Consider the following 17558-nt stretch of genomic DNA (forward strand, 5'->3'; position numbering starts at 1 on the left):
CGATGACAACATCTTTTGCCTGCATGCTCCGCAGCCCATGGGCATCATGTCCATCCTGGAAGAAGAGTGCATGTTCCCCAAGGCGTCCGACCAGAGCTTCAAGGCAAAGCTGTATGACAACCACCTGGGCAAGTCCGCCAACTTCCAGAAGCCAGCGCATCGTCAAGGGAAAGCTGGAGGCGGACTTTGCGTTGATGCACTACGCCGGCGTGGTGGACTACAACATCTCGGGTTGGCTCGTGAAGAACAAGGACCCGCTCAACGAGACCGTGGTGGGGCTCTATCAGAAGTCCTCACTCAAGCTGCTCTCCTTGCTGTTTGTGAACTACGCTGCTGCAGATGCTGGTGAGCGAGTCACGACACAAATTTCTCACCCAATTGTTCTGTGACCAACTCATTCGCTCACTCATTTGGACGCCGACTTCCTCATTTTCTCAATCGATCGCTCACTTAAATTTCGATTTAAAGCTTTCGTGACTGCAGGGATTCATCTTCTTGGTTCTTTCGGTAAAGTCACATAGAAGGGAAGTAATAAAATAATAAAAATAAAACATAATAAAATAATTCTCACTATTTTATGTTTTACTTTTATTCTTTTATTACTTCCCTTCTACGTGACTTTACCGAAAGAATCAAGAAGATGATCGCTCACTTATTTGGTCCCTTGCACACTCGCTGACCTGCTCAATCTTTGGCTCGTTTACCTGCTTACCCACTTACTCACACTCATGGTTACTCACTCTCCCACACACTGACACTCACCCAACCACTCGCTCTCTCATTTTGTCTCAATGTGCTGCTCCCAACATATCATCCATAACACGGTTTATTCCCAATTGATCTGCCATAAGTCAGCTCTGAGGATGATCTATCGGAGTTTTACTTCAACAAAGCAACAGAAAAAATCAACTTCTGGCCTTTGAGTACAGGGTATGTAGAGAATGTTAACAAGTTCATGACAGGATAGGGGAACCAACTGGGAAGACAGCGATAGAATGTAGCAGGAAAGTGATGTCAATGTAATCAGGAAGAAGATATTGTAATGGGTGGGAAACGTGTGCATAGGATGGAGGAGGGCAGGTTACCGTGATAAAGACCAGCAGCAGCTTGAAGGCCGGGTGTCGACTTTACAACAACTACAGGATGTAAGGGGGAAGTAGGGGAGTGATGAGACGTCATGATGACCTCTTACCCTTGACCTGGATCTGTGTGCACTTCGCTCCATCTCTCCCGAACACCAGACACTACCAAGAAGGGCACCAAGAAGAAGGGTTCCTCCTTCCAGACGGTGTCAGCTCTGCACAGGGTGAGCAATCGCAGAAGGGGTTTTAATTACAATTAAAATCATTACAATTATTTTACAGTTTGTATACTTTTGATTTAAAGCTTTCGTGACTGCAGGGATTCATATTCTTGGTTCTTTCGGTAAAGTCACGTGGAAGGGAAATAATACAATAATAAAAATAAAACATAATAGAAATTATCACGACGTTTCGACTGCAGCACAAGCAATCATCATCAGGTGTGAAAACCACAGCAAGAAAATTTGAAAAAAGTGGCGGTTTTTTCTTAACGTCAGCACCACGGAGAGCAACTGGCGGTTGAGAAAAAAACGGCACTTTTTTCAAATTTTCTTGCTGTGGATATCACACCTGATGATGATTGCTTGTGTTGCAGTCGAAACGCCGTGAGAATTTTATTGTTAGATATTTGTATTATTTTATTATTTCCCTTCTACGTGACTTTACCGAAAAAAACAAGAATAGTTTGTATACTGTTATGATAATTATGACCTTTTTAATTTTACGGGCGTATGTCAATATACGTTTATCAAAATATATTTCCCGATTAGATAACCTAAGATATGTAAATAATACAATATTTTCTGACCCAAAACCTACTCAAATATTTTTTTCAACACAACTAACATATTCTCATGCATAAATACGGAGAATTATAACTAGACAAGCAATTAGAAACAAATACTGTACACTGTAATTTACTCATAACAAACTGTGGTGCATGCCGTGTGAAGTGTTGAAGGGTGGAGGGGTTTACTGGGAGGGTGAGGGAGGGGCAGTAGGACATCTGTGATAAAAGAGCTTTATAGCTCATCGTATTCCTTCAGTACGAATAAATATTCTGACTCAGTGGGAGCGTCTGCACAGTCGTTTGAACTACGCAGCATGGCTTGTAAACAAGCAGTGAGGCTACAAAATGCAGCGGCCAGGAAAATGGCCTGGGACCATATATTTACGATAAGTATTATGATTTTTTTCCACCAAAAATATAATTTAGTATAAAAAACGCAAAAATGAACCAAACGAGATGTAAACTCAAAAAAGTGTGAACTTATGACGAAATTAATAACGAATCATCATAAATCGAGTTAATGTACATCGGGGTACACCTATATAATGATCAGAACTCAATCTAATATTTGGTGATGCCCTACTTTGTTCATTAATATGGTTTCCCCTTACAGATTCTTTGATGGACGCTAAGCTTTTACTTAGTACGCTGACGCCTAGCGCCACCACTGACCTGTCGATCTTGCGCTGTGAATAGTGATGGACTTACGCACCCTCGTTCTCACCCTCGCAGGAGAACCTGAACAAGCTGATGACCAACTTGAGGTCCACGCATCCTCACTTTGTGCGCTGCATCATCCCCAACGAGGAGAAGAAACCAGGTGAGCACACACCTGTACAGAGATGACTGGTGTAGCCTACGTAGACTTGCCGGGGCAAGTGCTGTTGCGAGCACCTATTACACACACTGCCTTGCTGTGCACAGCTGGGCTCTCCCAGTCACTCAGCTGCATCCCATCCCCGCCCTCTGCGCCCCCCCCCCCCCATTTCCGTGCCCCCCAGGTGAGATGGACAACGCCCTGGTGATGCACCAGCTGCGCTTGTAACGGCGTGCTGGAGGGAATCCGTATCTGCAGGAAGGGATTCCCCAACAGGATCCTCTACGGCGACTTCAAGCAGCGGCAAGTCATCGTCATCATTAGATGCATCATCATCACCATTGTTGTCATATGTACTATGATTGTCATGATTGTCATTATCAGCTGAAGTATCATAATCATCATCGTCATCTTGTTCAGATGAAGTATCATCGTAATTATCACCATCACTAGCAGAAAGAGCACCGTCATTACATTCACAACTCCTACAACATCCCCACTACCACCATCGCTTTCATGACCATTCATTGCAATGACGATGATGTCTCTGACCCAACCACCCCCCCACCCCGCACCCCATACCCCACCCCCTCCACCACCGCACAGGTACCGTATCCTGAATCCGAATGCCGTGCCCGAGGGACAGTTCATGGACAGCCGAAAATCGGCTGAGAAGCTCCTGTCCACCCTCGACATCGACCACACGCAGTACAAGTTCGGACACACCAAGGTGCGAGAGGGCGCCCTCCTCAAATTATGATTATCACGATGATAATGATCACAACGATGATCATGAACCTGTGCCTGATTAAGCGAGTCAGTGAGTGAGTAAACGAGTGAGAAATTTCTCGCGAAATTCATGAACAGTCTATCCGGTTTCAAGAAAAAATATATTTTTGATTATTTATTTAACTGGTGCCACTTCAAATGATAATCCAAGGAAACATTCCACTATGCCAGACTGTTTTACCAAAGCTCAACCCGAACCATGAAGCTGGCATCACACATTCACGTATACTAATGCTGTGTATACTAATATGACAAAATATATTCACTCTGCCAATGGCCCTGCTTGGCCCCAACGCACAATCAGACGTCTTGTATGGCCAGCATATTAAAGTTTGGTTACAGCTCAGGTCGGGAAACGGATAGCAGATAACCACACACACAACGAGGGCTCCACAATGGCTCAGCTCGGATGTGCCAGTGGAAACGGGAGTACAAGAATCCACCGCACAACTGCCTTGGGATCTGGCAGAAGCGATGGCTACGTGTGGAATCGGAAGTTGAGTGCTTCCCTTACCTGACCCTTGGAAGGGACGCCATGTTCCTAGGTGGTTGCCACGACGATGACCCCTCACCACTGGACAATGCTGCGGTTGAACGACGTTACGTGTGCCACTCATTGCAGGGGGTTTGTGTGTTGAGCCCAGGGGTTAATACCGCGGGATGCGCTCACCAAAAGACACGGATCGCCCGCTTCACATGTTGACCATGGCTTCATTGTCTTTGAGTTGTGCGCCTTTTGGCGTCATTTGGTCCAACCCATGTGAGACTAGGCTCTAAGGAAAGCTGTCTCGGGTGTGTACCAATCAACTTCAAGGACAGTGAATACATTATCAGAGTTATGTTTTTTGTTTGCATTATGACTGCATGTATTCTGGTCTATGCAAACATGACTCCTTGTATAAAAAGGTGTCAGTTTTGTTGCCAGATAGAAGGGTAAAAAAACAATTATCATGGCGTCATGGTCAACATTTTATAATATTGCTAATAAATTACTTAATTGGGATACTCACGTAGCAACATCACCCCTTGGCAGAGTAGTGCCCACTTGCAGGCGGACGCTTCGTACACCTTGTGCCGCACAGGGACAACAGCTACCACCGGGGACTTCCCCTGCCGCAAGACACTTTCCTGGGAGGTGTATCTTAAATAGCTCGTGCAGATCATGACCCCCCACCCCCTCACCTTTAACCCGTGCAGGTGTTCTTCAAGGCCGGTCTGCTGGGCACGCTGGAAGAGATGCGAGACGACCGCCTCTCAAAGATCATCACCCTCCTGCAGGCGCGACTGCGTGGGTTACTGTCACGCAAAGAGTTCGCTAAGATCATTGAGCGCAGGTGAGGGGTGTGAGTGCAGGGTGTGGTGGAGTGGCATCATACAGGGTCACTCAGGGGTCACTAGAGGGTAGATGATTGATGCAAGTGTGGTGGATGGCTGATAATCGTGGTGGATGATGTATACTATGACAATGGTGGTAGAAGATAAATGGATGAGGATGATGATGATGACGACGATGGTGAGTCACCTTCTCGTATCCGTCGCCACAGGGACGCGCTGCTCGTCATCCAGTACAACATCCGCGCATTCATGGGCGTCAAGAACTGGCCGTGGATGAAGCTCTTCTTCAAGATCAAGCCGCTGCTCAAGAGCGCCGAGACCGAGAAGGAGATGCAGAACATGAAGGAGGACTTCCTGAAGCTGAAGGAGGCCTACGCCAAGTCGGAGGCACGCCGCAAGGAGCTGGAGGAGAAGTCGGTGTCGCTCCTGCAGGAGAAGAACGACCTCGCCATGCAAGTGCAGGCGGTACGTGAGACCGGCCGGCCTGCCCGAGACAATGATAAGGATGTTGATGATAATAGTGATGATGATGATGGTGGATGATTAATATACAAGACTAGTTTTCGCACAATTTCCAGGGAAATCGTAATATTCTATAAAGTGTGTGATATCTTGGGAAAATAGCTGTAGAAACATTACATGAGGTGCTTTGTTTCCTTTAAAAAATCCTGTATATTGCCCTCCGTGCCAAAATCATAGCCCTAATGATGACTATGGTGACGATTATTATGGTCACAATAACGAAGATGATGCTGTTCACTGCAGGCCCTCAGCTCAGCTCAACTCACAAAAAAACTTTCCTTCCACCACTGCGTCTGCCCTCACCACCATGACATTCATCTCCGCCTTCCACCCCCCCTCCCACCACACACACACAGGAGCAAGATAACATCGCGGACGCCGAGGAGCGCTGCGAGCAGCTCATCAAGAGCAAGATCTCTCAGGAGGGGAAGATCAAGGAGCTGACGGAGCGACTGGAGGAGGAAGAGGAGATGAACGCCGAGATGACGGCCAAGAAGCGCAAGCTGGAGGACGAGTGCAGCGAGCTCAAGAAGGACATTGACGACCTGGAGCTCACGCTCGCCAAGGTGGAGAAGGAGAAGCACGCCACGGAGAACAAGGTGAGTGGTAAACTATGTGTTTGACATTATATCAATGGACACTGGAAGTTATAGATTTGATGCTGGCCAGGTGGCTCAGCGGTAGTGGGAGCGGCTCTCAATCGGAAGGTTGCAAGTTCAAAGCATGGTTGGGGGGGGGGGTTTACTCAAACCATCATCATGCCTCCGGGGTCGATGAAAATAAGTACCACTTTGTGGGAAAAGCGGGAGTGGTTGTCCTATGGATAGGATCGGCAATTCCCACCATTGGCTCAGGGCTGTAAACAGGAAACACCACATCAATTATCAATTACAATTTTGTTTACATTACAAGTTTGCTATGTATGTGTCACTCGAGACCCTGATTATCCAAGTAAAATATTTAAATAAAAAAACACGACTGACGTAGGATTGATAAATGAAAACACGCCAAGCCATTGTGTGAACGACATTGGTTCCCCTACGTATATTTATTTCCCCTTTTGGGGAAACAAATATCCAGCATACGTTTGTACCTGCCAGTTAACAAACTCTTGTTCCACAACTACAGACTTGTGGTGTAATGGTTAGCACATTGGACTTGGAATACGGAGGTCACCGGTTCGATTCTGTTTCCTGGCACAGCCGTTGTAGCAATGGCCAAGTTCCTTAAAGCCCCCTGCCTGGAGTCTACACCACAGTCAGTTGATTGGTGAGGTCACACGTGGTTGAGTAAATTGTGGGTACCCCCAACTCTTCCAAGACATCTTTAAGGGCTCTCTGGAATCTCTTCAAGTCGAGTTATTTCTGCTAGCAGTGGTATTCAGAATCAGAATCTTTATTTAGACTGGAGGAATCCGATGAGCTATGAAGCTGCCCAGTAGGGGCGGGTCAGAAAATATTATCAAAAATTTGCAGAGCTGCACCTTTACATTTTATATTTCTTCCATTCGAATTTATATCCCCAGTAAAAAGATATTTTTCTCAAAAAGATAATTTGTTAAATCAATGATACTGGCTCACCACATGTTTTTGGCAAGAGCAATCCATATACACTATGGGGCCCTGTACAAATCTGACTCCATTAATGTCGCCACGCCATCCACCCGAGCGAGCCTGCTCACCCACAACCTGCTCACCCACCCGCTCACCCACCCACCCTCCCTCCCACCGATCCACAGGTGAAGAACCTGACGGAGGAGATGGCCGCTCTGGATGACATCATCGCGAAGCTGACCAAGGAGAAGAAGGCCCTCCAGGAGGCTCACCAGCAAACGCTGGACGACCTGCAGGCTGAGGAGGACAAGGTCAACTCGCTCACCAAGAGCAAGGCCAAGCTGGAGCAGCAAGTGGACGACGTGAGTGGTCCACCAGTATGATCCTCTAGTTGCCCAAAGTGCCGACCAGTCACACTGACCCACCAGGTCCACCAATCTTGGTTTTATTTTTTATACCAAATCCTTCTTTAGCACTGAACTATTACGACTGTACAAGACGGAAATTTGGCCGTAGTTTGAATTCTGTTGTCGTACCAGGGGTGGAACCCCCATGTCCTACATCACTGCAATTGAAATAATTCAACATAAAGCTTGGAGGTTGATGGATGGTCCAGCACTCGGCAATTTTATGCAGTAAATAATAAAAAAAATCTGCTACGACCATGGTCATTTTTCCCATGGAATTCCCTCATTGATTCCTCCACCAACCACGGGGTGTATATCTACCACACTGTTGCATCAGATCCGTAACGTGTTCAACCACCACCACACTGCAAATCACAACGCTTCTCTTTCTGCTTCCTGCTAATCGTTAATTTCTCAAGCTCTGATAAGCCTATTTAATTCAACAAGTGCATCACCTCATCCATTATAATTTTAATAGTGATGTTTGTTGCTGACCACGTCACATTTTGGACCTTTGCTCATCAACCATGGTTATTTTAAAAAAAGCTCCCATCATCAGCCCAATTTCATTGACAACCCAGAGTCTATGGTTGTTGCTGTAAGCACGCGTGTGTCTGCACGTACGTTCCACAGCTGGAGGGCTCACTGGAGCAGGAGAAGAAGGTGCGCATGGATCTGGAGCGCGCCAAGAGGAAGTTGGAGGGAGACCTCAAGCTGACCCAGGAGACCATCATGGACCTGGAGAACGACAAGCAGCAGCTGGAGGAGAAGTCCAAGAAGTAGGGTGCTCATTATCATTGTCATTATCGTCATCATCCATGACCTGTGATTAGTTGATACATGGCTAGGTGGTCCTAGGTTTGATGGAAATTACTTAATAACCATGTGTGCGTACGCGTGTGCTAACGTCTGTGCACGTTTGTTTATACGTGAACGCTTGTGTATGTGTACGCACGTTTGTGTTTGTACGCATGTGTGAGGTGAGTGTGTGTGTGTGCATGTGTTTATACATGCGTGCATGCGTGTACACGTGCGTGTGTGCAGGAGGGAGTTTGAGATGAATACGCTGAACAGCCGAATTGAGGATGAACAGGCACTGGCTGCTCAGCTCCAGAAGAAGATCAAGGAACTGCAGGTGATGTACACATCAATGAGCCTCAAGACTCACTTTCAGGAGGCTCCTGCTACATTGGGATGTTTGGCCAATTACATTAATGAGTGTTTTGCCTTCATGTGGAAGTAAACTGGAGAGCCCAGAGAAAACTCACCACCCATGAGGGAAAACATATTAAAGCTCTCCAGACATAATGATCGATTAAAGATAATGGTGGGAGTGTTAAAAGATAATTGTTGTTGTAATGATGATGATGCAGCTGCTGTTGCTGCTGCCTGACAATGACCCTGATGATAGTGCCAATGATGCTGATAATCATGACAATGATCATAGCAACGATTATGTCAATGACGATGATCATGTTGATCATAATTCCAATAAAAATTAAGAGGACAATGCTGTCTCTTTCTGCTGCTGATTATGACGATGATGGTCGCGGCAATGATCATTTAGATTTAAAGCTTTTGTGACTGCAGGGATTCATCTTCTTGGTTCTTTCGGTAAAGTCACGTGACTTTACCGAAAGAACCAAGAAGAGGCAATGATCATGACAATGATGTTGCCGCTGATTTTGTTTCTGCTGCGTACGACAATGATAATGATCGCAGCCACGTCAAAGCTGCTGATGGTGAAGATGCTGATGATGATCTCGCCCCTCCCCAGGCGCGCATTGAGGAGCTGGAGGAGGAGCTCGAGGCTGAGCGAGCGGCGCGCGCCAAGGTGGAGAAGCAGCGAGCGGACGTGGCGCGCGAGCTGGAGGAGATCAGCGAGAGGCTGGAGGAGGCGGGAGGAGCCACGGCAGCGCAGGTGACCCCCTCTCTCCACCACCACACGCAGAGAAAGACAAAGGTCACCCGTGTAATCTACACAGACAGTTGGAGCAAGTGCTGTTAGCACGTTTAAATGCGTAATTATAGTTACACCGTAAAACCTTTCTTTTAGGAAATGTTTATGAGCAGCATACGTCGTGTGTGTTGTTGTGGGTTGAATTGACAAAGTAGTTTTAAGCTAACAGTGTGCAGGAACATTTAAGATAAATAAGAACGATAATACAAGTAGTATCAATTAGAATTAGTATTTTTTTTATGTTAGGAATAAAGTCTTTTAATGGAAGTGGGAGAAGCCATTAGGAACACCTGGGGTGCGTTCAATGTGCAGAGCACTCTGGCCTCGTGGCACTAGCTCTTATTGAATGGTCGCCGAGCGTGAGGTGGGCAACAATCAGATATTTAAATGAACTGACACGCGACCACCTAACACTCAACGGGGCAGCTCCTCAACAGACCGTTAGCCGATGTGCTCTGGCCTAACAGGTCGTCCAAAAGAAATGCACTCTGGAGCGCTCTGGAACAATCTGTTCATTTAGCGTACCGCTAGGCCTAGAATTAAAATTTTACCTACAGACGTACTGTGAGACAAGAAAGGTTTCAAAAGGTAACGAGGTACTTCAGCAGTGAGTCAGTGAAAGGAAGAGCCGGCATACACCTCCTTCAACCCCCTGCACCATCGGCTCCTTCCCCTTCCTCCATATCTCATTCCTCTTCTAAACCCGATTACTGACAGCCGTACTACCCCAACCATCCTTCCCTTGTTTTTCCATTTTGTACCGTAGTCAGTAAGCATTGTCAAGCGCCTTAACGAAAGGCGCTTTATAAATCCAATATAGAATATAATGATGACATAGAATAAAGTTGTGTATAAGGTAAATATATACAGAGGAAACTTTGTAAAAGGGAGTTAAAATATAGTGATGATAAAATACATATTAAATCAAATATAAGCACTAAATAAAAGTAATGTATTACCTATAAAACAGAAAGGATATCGACGAGGGAAGTTGTACATAGCTCATCGAGTACATAACTCAAAATAATATCTTAAAGAGAGAGCCCTTGCCTATAAAAGTTGGCAGTTCAGCATCGGTGCAAGGAAGCTTGGCTCTGCTGATGAGGCACACAGAATTCAAGTTGGACTTTTGGGCCTGTGCTCAGCAACCGTTATGTTAACATGAACCTTCGATAGTGCTGTTTGTTCCTGTCCACTTGGAGTTTAAGGCCTGTGCTCAGCAACCATGAGGATAAAAACAATAGCAGACGCTGTGTGTTTGTGCATCTCTATGCTTAAGGTGCACATGGCCTGGCACAAGCGTCGTGGTGACGTCACCGCCACTTAGTGGCGAATGGCGGTTGTTGTTGTTGTTGTCTCTATGCGTATCTGTTGCATAGAATTCAGTGAACCCGCGACCTTGGATTTAGTCTGCCAGGGCGCTCTCTTGTGTTTTAAATCAAATTTTACATGTTTTTGTTTTACCAGGTAAGGCCCACTGAGCTGTATAACTATTTTTCAGAAGCAACCTAGCCCCAAATGATAGCTCAACGATGTGGCTTTTCACGTGCAAATGTATAGCAGCCAAATACTATAAATGCATGTTACTAAATATGGAGGGAAAAACTGGAGGACCCGGATAAAAAAAACAACACACGGCTACAGAGATAACATGTAAACTCCAAATATACAGGCATCAGGGTCAGGATCGAACCCACGACATCCTGTATATCTGGTCCAACACCATGTGAGACTAGGCTCTAAGGAAATCTGTCTCGGGTGTGGACCAATCAACTTCAAGGACAGTGCATATATTATCAGAGTTGTGTTTTTGTTTGCATTACGACTGCAGGTATTGTGCAAACATGACTCCTCGTAAAAAAAAGGTGTCAGATTTGTTGCCAGATAAAAAGGGTAGAAAAACAATTATCATATTTTTTCTTCTGGCAAATGAGGTTCCAATGGTCTGGCAAGGTAGTTAACACCTCGCCACCTGCGACACCCCTACTTCTCCCCTGCAACGCAGATCGAGTTCAACAAGAAGCGTGAGGCCGAGTTCCAGAAGCTGCGTCGCGACCTGGAGGAGGCGACGCTGCAGCACGAGGCCACGGCGTCGGCGCTGCGCAAGAAGCACGCGGACAGCGTCGCCGAGCTGGGCGAGCAGCTGGACAACCTCCAGCGCGTCAAGCAGAAGCTGGAGAAGGAGAAGAGCGAGCTCAAGATGGAGCTGGACGACATCGTCTCCAACATGGAGTCTGTCGTCAAGACCAAGGTGAGCGCGTGGCGGGAGGTGTCGGATGAGGCCCGGGCCCATAGGCGTTTACACTTGTCCTGGTGTTCTCAGCACAAATAACAACTCAGCACCTTCGTCGATAACACTGTTCCCTGAAAATGAACAATAATATAACAGGCGACAAAGTCACGTAGAAGGGAAATAATAGAATAATACAAATTATACACAATAAAATACAATTCTCACGACGTTTCGGCCACAACCCAAGCAGCCGTCCTCGCTTGCATTGTGGCCGAAACGTCGTGAGAATTGTATTTTATTATGTTGAATTTTTATTATTTTATTATTTCCCTTCGACGTCACTTTACCGAAAGAATCAAGAAGATGAATTCCAGCAGTCACGAAAGCTTTAAATCGAAAAATATAGCAGGCGACGTTTCAGGCAACGGCCTTATTCCACAGCAGAGATCTCTGAGAAACAATTGAGTTCAGTGCTCGTGAATCCCTAGAATTGATGACTTGTGGTTCGTTAAATTCAGGACCCGTTTCTCATTGAGTCCTGGATTTCAGCGTCACCTAGTCCAGGATGTCTCTCATTGAGCCCCAGGAATTCAGTCCAGCACCTGTGTCTCATTGAGTCCCAAGAGTTCGCCGATTCCTGGAATGGTGTTGCATTGGTACATTTCCCAATGTGGTGTTCAGGCTTTTCACATATAACCAGCTATCACTGCTACTCATGTAGTTGTTGATGATGATTATTATATTGATAACTATGATGATTTTTGACATTATAAATGTTGGAGGAAAATAAATAAATAAATAGCACAAGCCTCCTTTTTCATTTATTTCATTTGATGTTTTTTTTTTACCTACGTGACTTTACCAAAAAAAAACAAAGAGTATGAATCCTTGCAGTCACGAAAGCTTCAAATCTAGAATTAATTATCAATGTTGTCGTCACTAACCTCGTCGATTTTCTCCCACGTCGCGGATGCCAGTCGAACCTGGAGAAGATGTGCCGCAGCTATGAGGATCAGCTCAACGAGCTCAAGGTGTCATCGGAGGAGAACCTACGGGCACTCAACGACTTCACGGCGCAGAAAGCCAAACTGCAAACCGAGAACGGTGCTTCTTCCAGCACACACGCACGCCACATCATCAGCATCATCAGCTATGGTCAATCCACTGCTGGATGATGGCCTCCCAAAGCCGCCACCAACGCTCATGATCCTGCCATCTAATAACCCACCTCGCACCCGCTTCACCGCACTGCTATAGCAACAATAATAATGACGATGGATGGATACAGACACATTAATACAACAAAGGCACATTAAAAATAATGAACAATTTGCGCACCTCCCTCACCCCGTGTAGGCGAGCTGTCCCGGCAGATGGAGGAGAAGCAGGCGCTCATCACGCAGCTGACGCGCGGGAAGCAGTCGTTCACTCAGCAGGTGGAGGAGCTGCGACGACAGCTTGATGAGGAGCTCAAGGTAAGAGAACAGAGAAGATGAACCTTGCACCGTCCGACTGGTGTTGGCCCGGTGGCTCTGAGGCCAGAGTGCCGAGCCAGTACTGCTGAGAACTTGGGTTCAATGTGGGTTTCAGTCGTGCTAAATGTAAAAAAAAAAACTCACATTCGTCAATAACACTGCCCTAAAGAGTAAAAATTATTATAATATGCGACGTTTTGGGTAATGACCCTTCTTCATAACAGAACAAAGGGCCATTGTTACATGCTTGTGCATGAAAACCAACACAGTCTCAGTCTTGTTTAGAGTAATTGTCATGTGTAATGGACATTTTTTTACGCATAAAACACCCAATACGCTGTTTTTCCGAAGAACAAATTCTCACTAGGCACCAAGTTTTTGTGTATTTGTTAAAGTAGGTGATACATCAATAGACCAGGATGAGTATTATTTGCAAGCATGATTTGCATCACCATGATGATAAAAGTAGATAATCAAAAGTCCTACAATGAAGTAAATGGAAATAAAGGAAAAAACAAACAAATAGAACTAAGAGCAAAAACAACGCGAGTTACAGGAAGAATTGAACTCCACCGCGACCACCACATGCCCCCCACGGCACGACTGACCTGGGGCACTTCCCCACACCCCCACCACCACCCCCCGGCCCCCACAGGCGAAGAGCGCGCTGGCGCACGCGGTGCAGGCGGCGCGGCACGACTGCGACCTGCTGCGCGAGCAGTACGAGGAGGAGCAGGAGGCCAAGGCGGAGCTCCAGCGAGCGCTGTCTCGCGCCAACGCCGAGGTGGCGCAGTGGAGGACCAAGTACGAGACGGACGCCATCCAGAGGACCGAGGAGCTGGAGGAGGCCAAGTACGGACGACACTTTCCACCACCACCATGACCACCACCATCACCACCATCACCACCACCACCATCCCCACCACCATCACCACCACAACCACCCCGCCACCACCATCACCACCACCATCATCACCACCACCATCACCACCACCATCATCACCATCACCACCATCACCACCACCACCATCACCACCACCATCACCACCACCACCATCACCACCATCACTACCACCATCACCACCATCACCACCACCACCATCACCACCATCACCACCATCACCACCACCATCACCACCACCATCACCACCATCACCACCACCACCATCACCACCACCATCCTTTCCATTGTCCTCGTGCAATCAATCAGTAGGCTATCAATAAGAGTTGTAAAGGCCGTGGTAATCAACTCAGGGTGATTTTTTTCATAACAACTACTGAGCACAACCACAGAGGTCCAAAAGAGTTCGGTTTTTTGAATTGAGAAAAGTTATAAAAATTTGGGACAATAAATGGATGGAATCCTAAGTTGAGCAGTGCGAGGCCAGAAGCCGTAAGCAAAGTCTTTCAATCTGCAGTGTGGTGGTTTAAAAACGTATGGATGAGACTAAACAGAGTGGTCCTCAACATGGACAGAGGAGGCAATAAGTGAAGTCCATGGTAGTAGCGGTAGAAGAGTGATTAACGAGGAGAGTTTGCAGCAGTGTGATTCGTGGGTGAGAGCGTTGCCCTCGGAGTCGAGGTGGTGGACCTCTTGCAGAGGTCGCAACTGGGTACCCGATACCCGTACCCTACCCGATACCCGGCTACCCGTACCCGGCCGGGTACGGGTGTACAGGTACCCGTTTGCGACCCTGATGCGGCCGGGTACGGGTACGGGTAGGCCGTGAGTCACTGGTGAGTAACCGTTTGTCACTCATTTCCCAACGTCTTGTCTCTTCTCACAATTCAAGTTCCTAGAATCAATCCACCCGTGCCTGCAACATGGCTTCATCCCAGAGGTCACAATCAGGTACCCGATACCCGTACCCTACGCATACCCGGCCGGGTACGGGTAGGGTACGGGTATGGCCGGGTACGGGTACGGGTACCCATTTGCGACCCTGGTTCGGCCAGGTACGGGTACCCGTTTGCGACCCTGGTGCGGCCGGGTATGGGTAAGGAATCAAAGCCCGTTTGCGACCTCTGACCTCTTGGCGTTTGACGTGGCACGGCTCCCGCTGGGAAGTGGCGCACGGGCGTGCTCCTCGCTCGTTTTATTTTGGAATCAAAAGTTAAAGATAAGACGAGCAAGTAGTGGGTCCGAGCACCGCGCACACTTGCAACGCGCATACAGGTAGACACATGGGCGCGGCGGACACATGCTGGATGAGAGAATGCACTCACAGACACACACACACAGAGGCGGCCACCGCCACACTCCGTTTCCCCTATCTTCAACGATACGTTAGATAGAGCTTGGGAGGTGAGCACCGCCCCTTCACGGGAGAAGGGGCAGGTGGCCCCCCTTGTCACGTGTTTGCCTGCCAGCCGATGTACGGTGCTGAAGAAGTTCAAAACATACACAATACATAGACCCGGAAACGAATATTTTTAGATTTCTTGGTGACTAGTGAGTGTGGTTTGCATTGTTTGGACCCAGTTAGGGATGTTTAATTTTTTCCTAAATGTTATATTTTGAGTGGGTACAAGTCTGACCGGCACTTTATTCTTTATGTGGGGCAATATTGGGTGAGGTGGCTTCTAAGTAGCGAGTTGTGGCTTTGGTTTGTCAATGTATTCAGGTTTACAATATCAGGGGTCAGAGTTTGGCTCTCAGATGTAATGCCCACTCCACATGAGCCATAGACATCTCTTGGGCCAGTAGGGTGGGTGACCCTCTGGCAAAAATTTGTTGAGAGGTAGTTTAGAGCTCTCCAAATACGTTCACCAAGTATTAAGTTCAAAACACTGGTTTCACATGAGATGGTGCTCTAAGGCAGACCCACATAATTTTGTCATATATCCAAAATACCCCCAATATACAAAGAAGAGTCTGAGCAGCATAACCTTCAGTGCTTCTCATTCTCACTTGTTAAACACCAAAGCATTTTGGACTAGCTACGACTGTTCGCCAATTGATTAGGATGTCACAAGTTGTTGGGTATGTCACACATTCGACGCGATTGGCCGAGTTATGATACGTACAATATTGACACATCCACAAGTCACCAAATATCATTCATTGATAATTCGAAGAAATGTGTTTATTCGTTCTCCGTATGGGCCGTGTTAATATAAAAGCATCTTGTATTAAATTTGTGGTTTTTCCAGGAATTCTCCCATACAAGTGCTAGCCAAGCTCACATGTACTTAGCTGCCAAAATCTGATGACATCGGACGCATTCAGGGTGATTTTAGTTGGTGCAAACTAGCATATCTTCCTCCTCCATCTCCCCTTCCTCTGCTCCCACCTCCTCCTCCACTGCTCCCACCCCCTCATGCTTCTCCATCTCCGACTCTCACCTCATCTTCCTCCACTTCTCCCACCTCCTCCATGTCATCCCCGTGGCCACGCAGGAAGAAGCTGGTGCAGAGGCTGCAGGATGCGGAGGAGTCTGTGGAGGCCGCCAATGCCAAGTGCTCCTCGCTGGAGAAGACCAAGCAGCGTCTGCAGAACGAGCTCGAGGACATGATGGTGGACGTGGAGCGTGCCAACGCCGCAGCCGCCGCTCTTGACAAGAAGCAGAGGACGTTCGACAAGGCACGGGTCACACGGAGAGACACGGGTCACAGAGATCAGAGATAACACAAGCACGCTGCATGTGTCTGTGCATGTACCTATACACCTACCCAGATACACCTCAAGTGGGGTAACGTGTTAGTACTAAAACTTCTTCCCAAAATGTCTGGTCAGTGAAGAAGAGTGCCCTGTTGACAGGGTCTAGATCTTTCTCTCGTGGAGGTCCTTCAACCAAAAGTGGCATGAGCAATTCATTGCTGGGCTGCACCAATACCTTTCACCCACTCGTTGAGCAACCGGGGTCAAAGCCCTCCCAGCACTACTCTGTTAGAGGCCACTCATTCTCTTCCCCAGCCATCCATGCTGACAACTCCCTGCCTCTGTTCCATGTATCCCCTGCCTATGACTATGTGCCTCTTTCTCTCTACCAGCCATGCCCACTGGTTTGGTACAGCTTCGAATCTGGGTTCAGTATCATCCTTTTCTCCGTTGCCATCTCTCCTCCCAAGCAATTGAAGGGCTGCACCTTTCCACCTTTCGACGCGATCACCCTGCGGGTTTTACCATTCCGTGAGTTTGACCTCGGCGTCGTCGTATCCCCAGGTCCTGGCCGAGTGGAAGCAAAAATACGAGGAGTCACAGGCGGAGCTGGAAGGGGCGCAGAAGGAGGCGCGCTCACTCAGCACGGAGCTCTTCAAGCTGAAGAACGCGTACGAGGAGAGCCTCGACCACCTGGAGACCATGAAGAGGGAGAACAAGAACCTGCAGGGTGAGTAGTGAGTGTGTGTGCGTCAGAGAGTGGGTGTATGTGAAGTTGGCACAGTAGGGGGCACAGGTGATGCATCAGCCAGTCATCTCAGTGAGTCGACCCGTGGCACCTGCTGGGTCTGCCCCGTGACCTCCTGCCAACGGGCGTTCGACACTTCATGTGGTAGCCTCAAGGTGCACATGGCCTGGCACAAGCGTCGTGGTGACGTCACTGCCACTTAGTGGCGAATGGCGGTTGTTGTTGTTGTTGTGTGTGAAGAGCGAT

The 17558-nt window shown here is 47.5% G+C and overlaps 1 pseudogene; it reads left to right on the forward strand.

Annotated features, from left to right (window-relative positions):
- LOC133357873 (myosin-7-like) overlaps positions 1-17558 on the forward strand; it is a 37661-nt pseudogene that overhangs the window by 13084 nt on the left and 7019 nt on the right.

Source organism: Lethenteron reissneri, chromosome 60 (genome assembly GCF_015708825.2).
Source record: "Lethenteron reissneri isolate LAM-NWPU_2019-01 chromosome 60, ASM1570882v1, whole genome shotgun sequence".
Lineage (NCBI taxonomy): Eukaryota > Metazoa > Chordata > Hyperoartia > Petromyzontiformes > Petromyzontidae > Lethenteron > Lethenteron reissneri.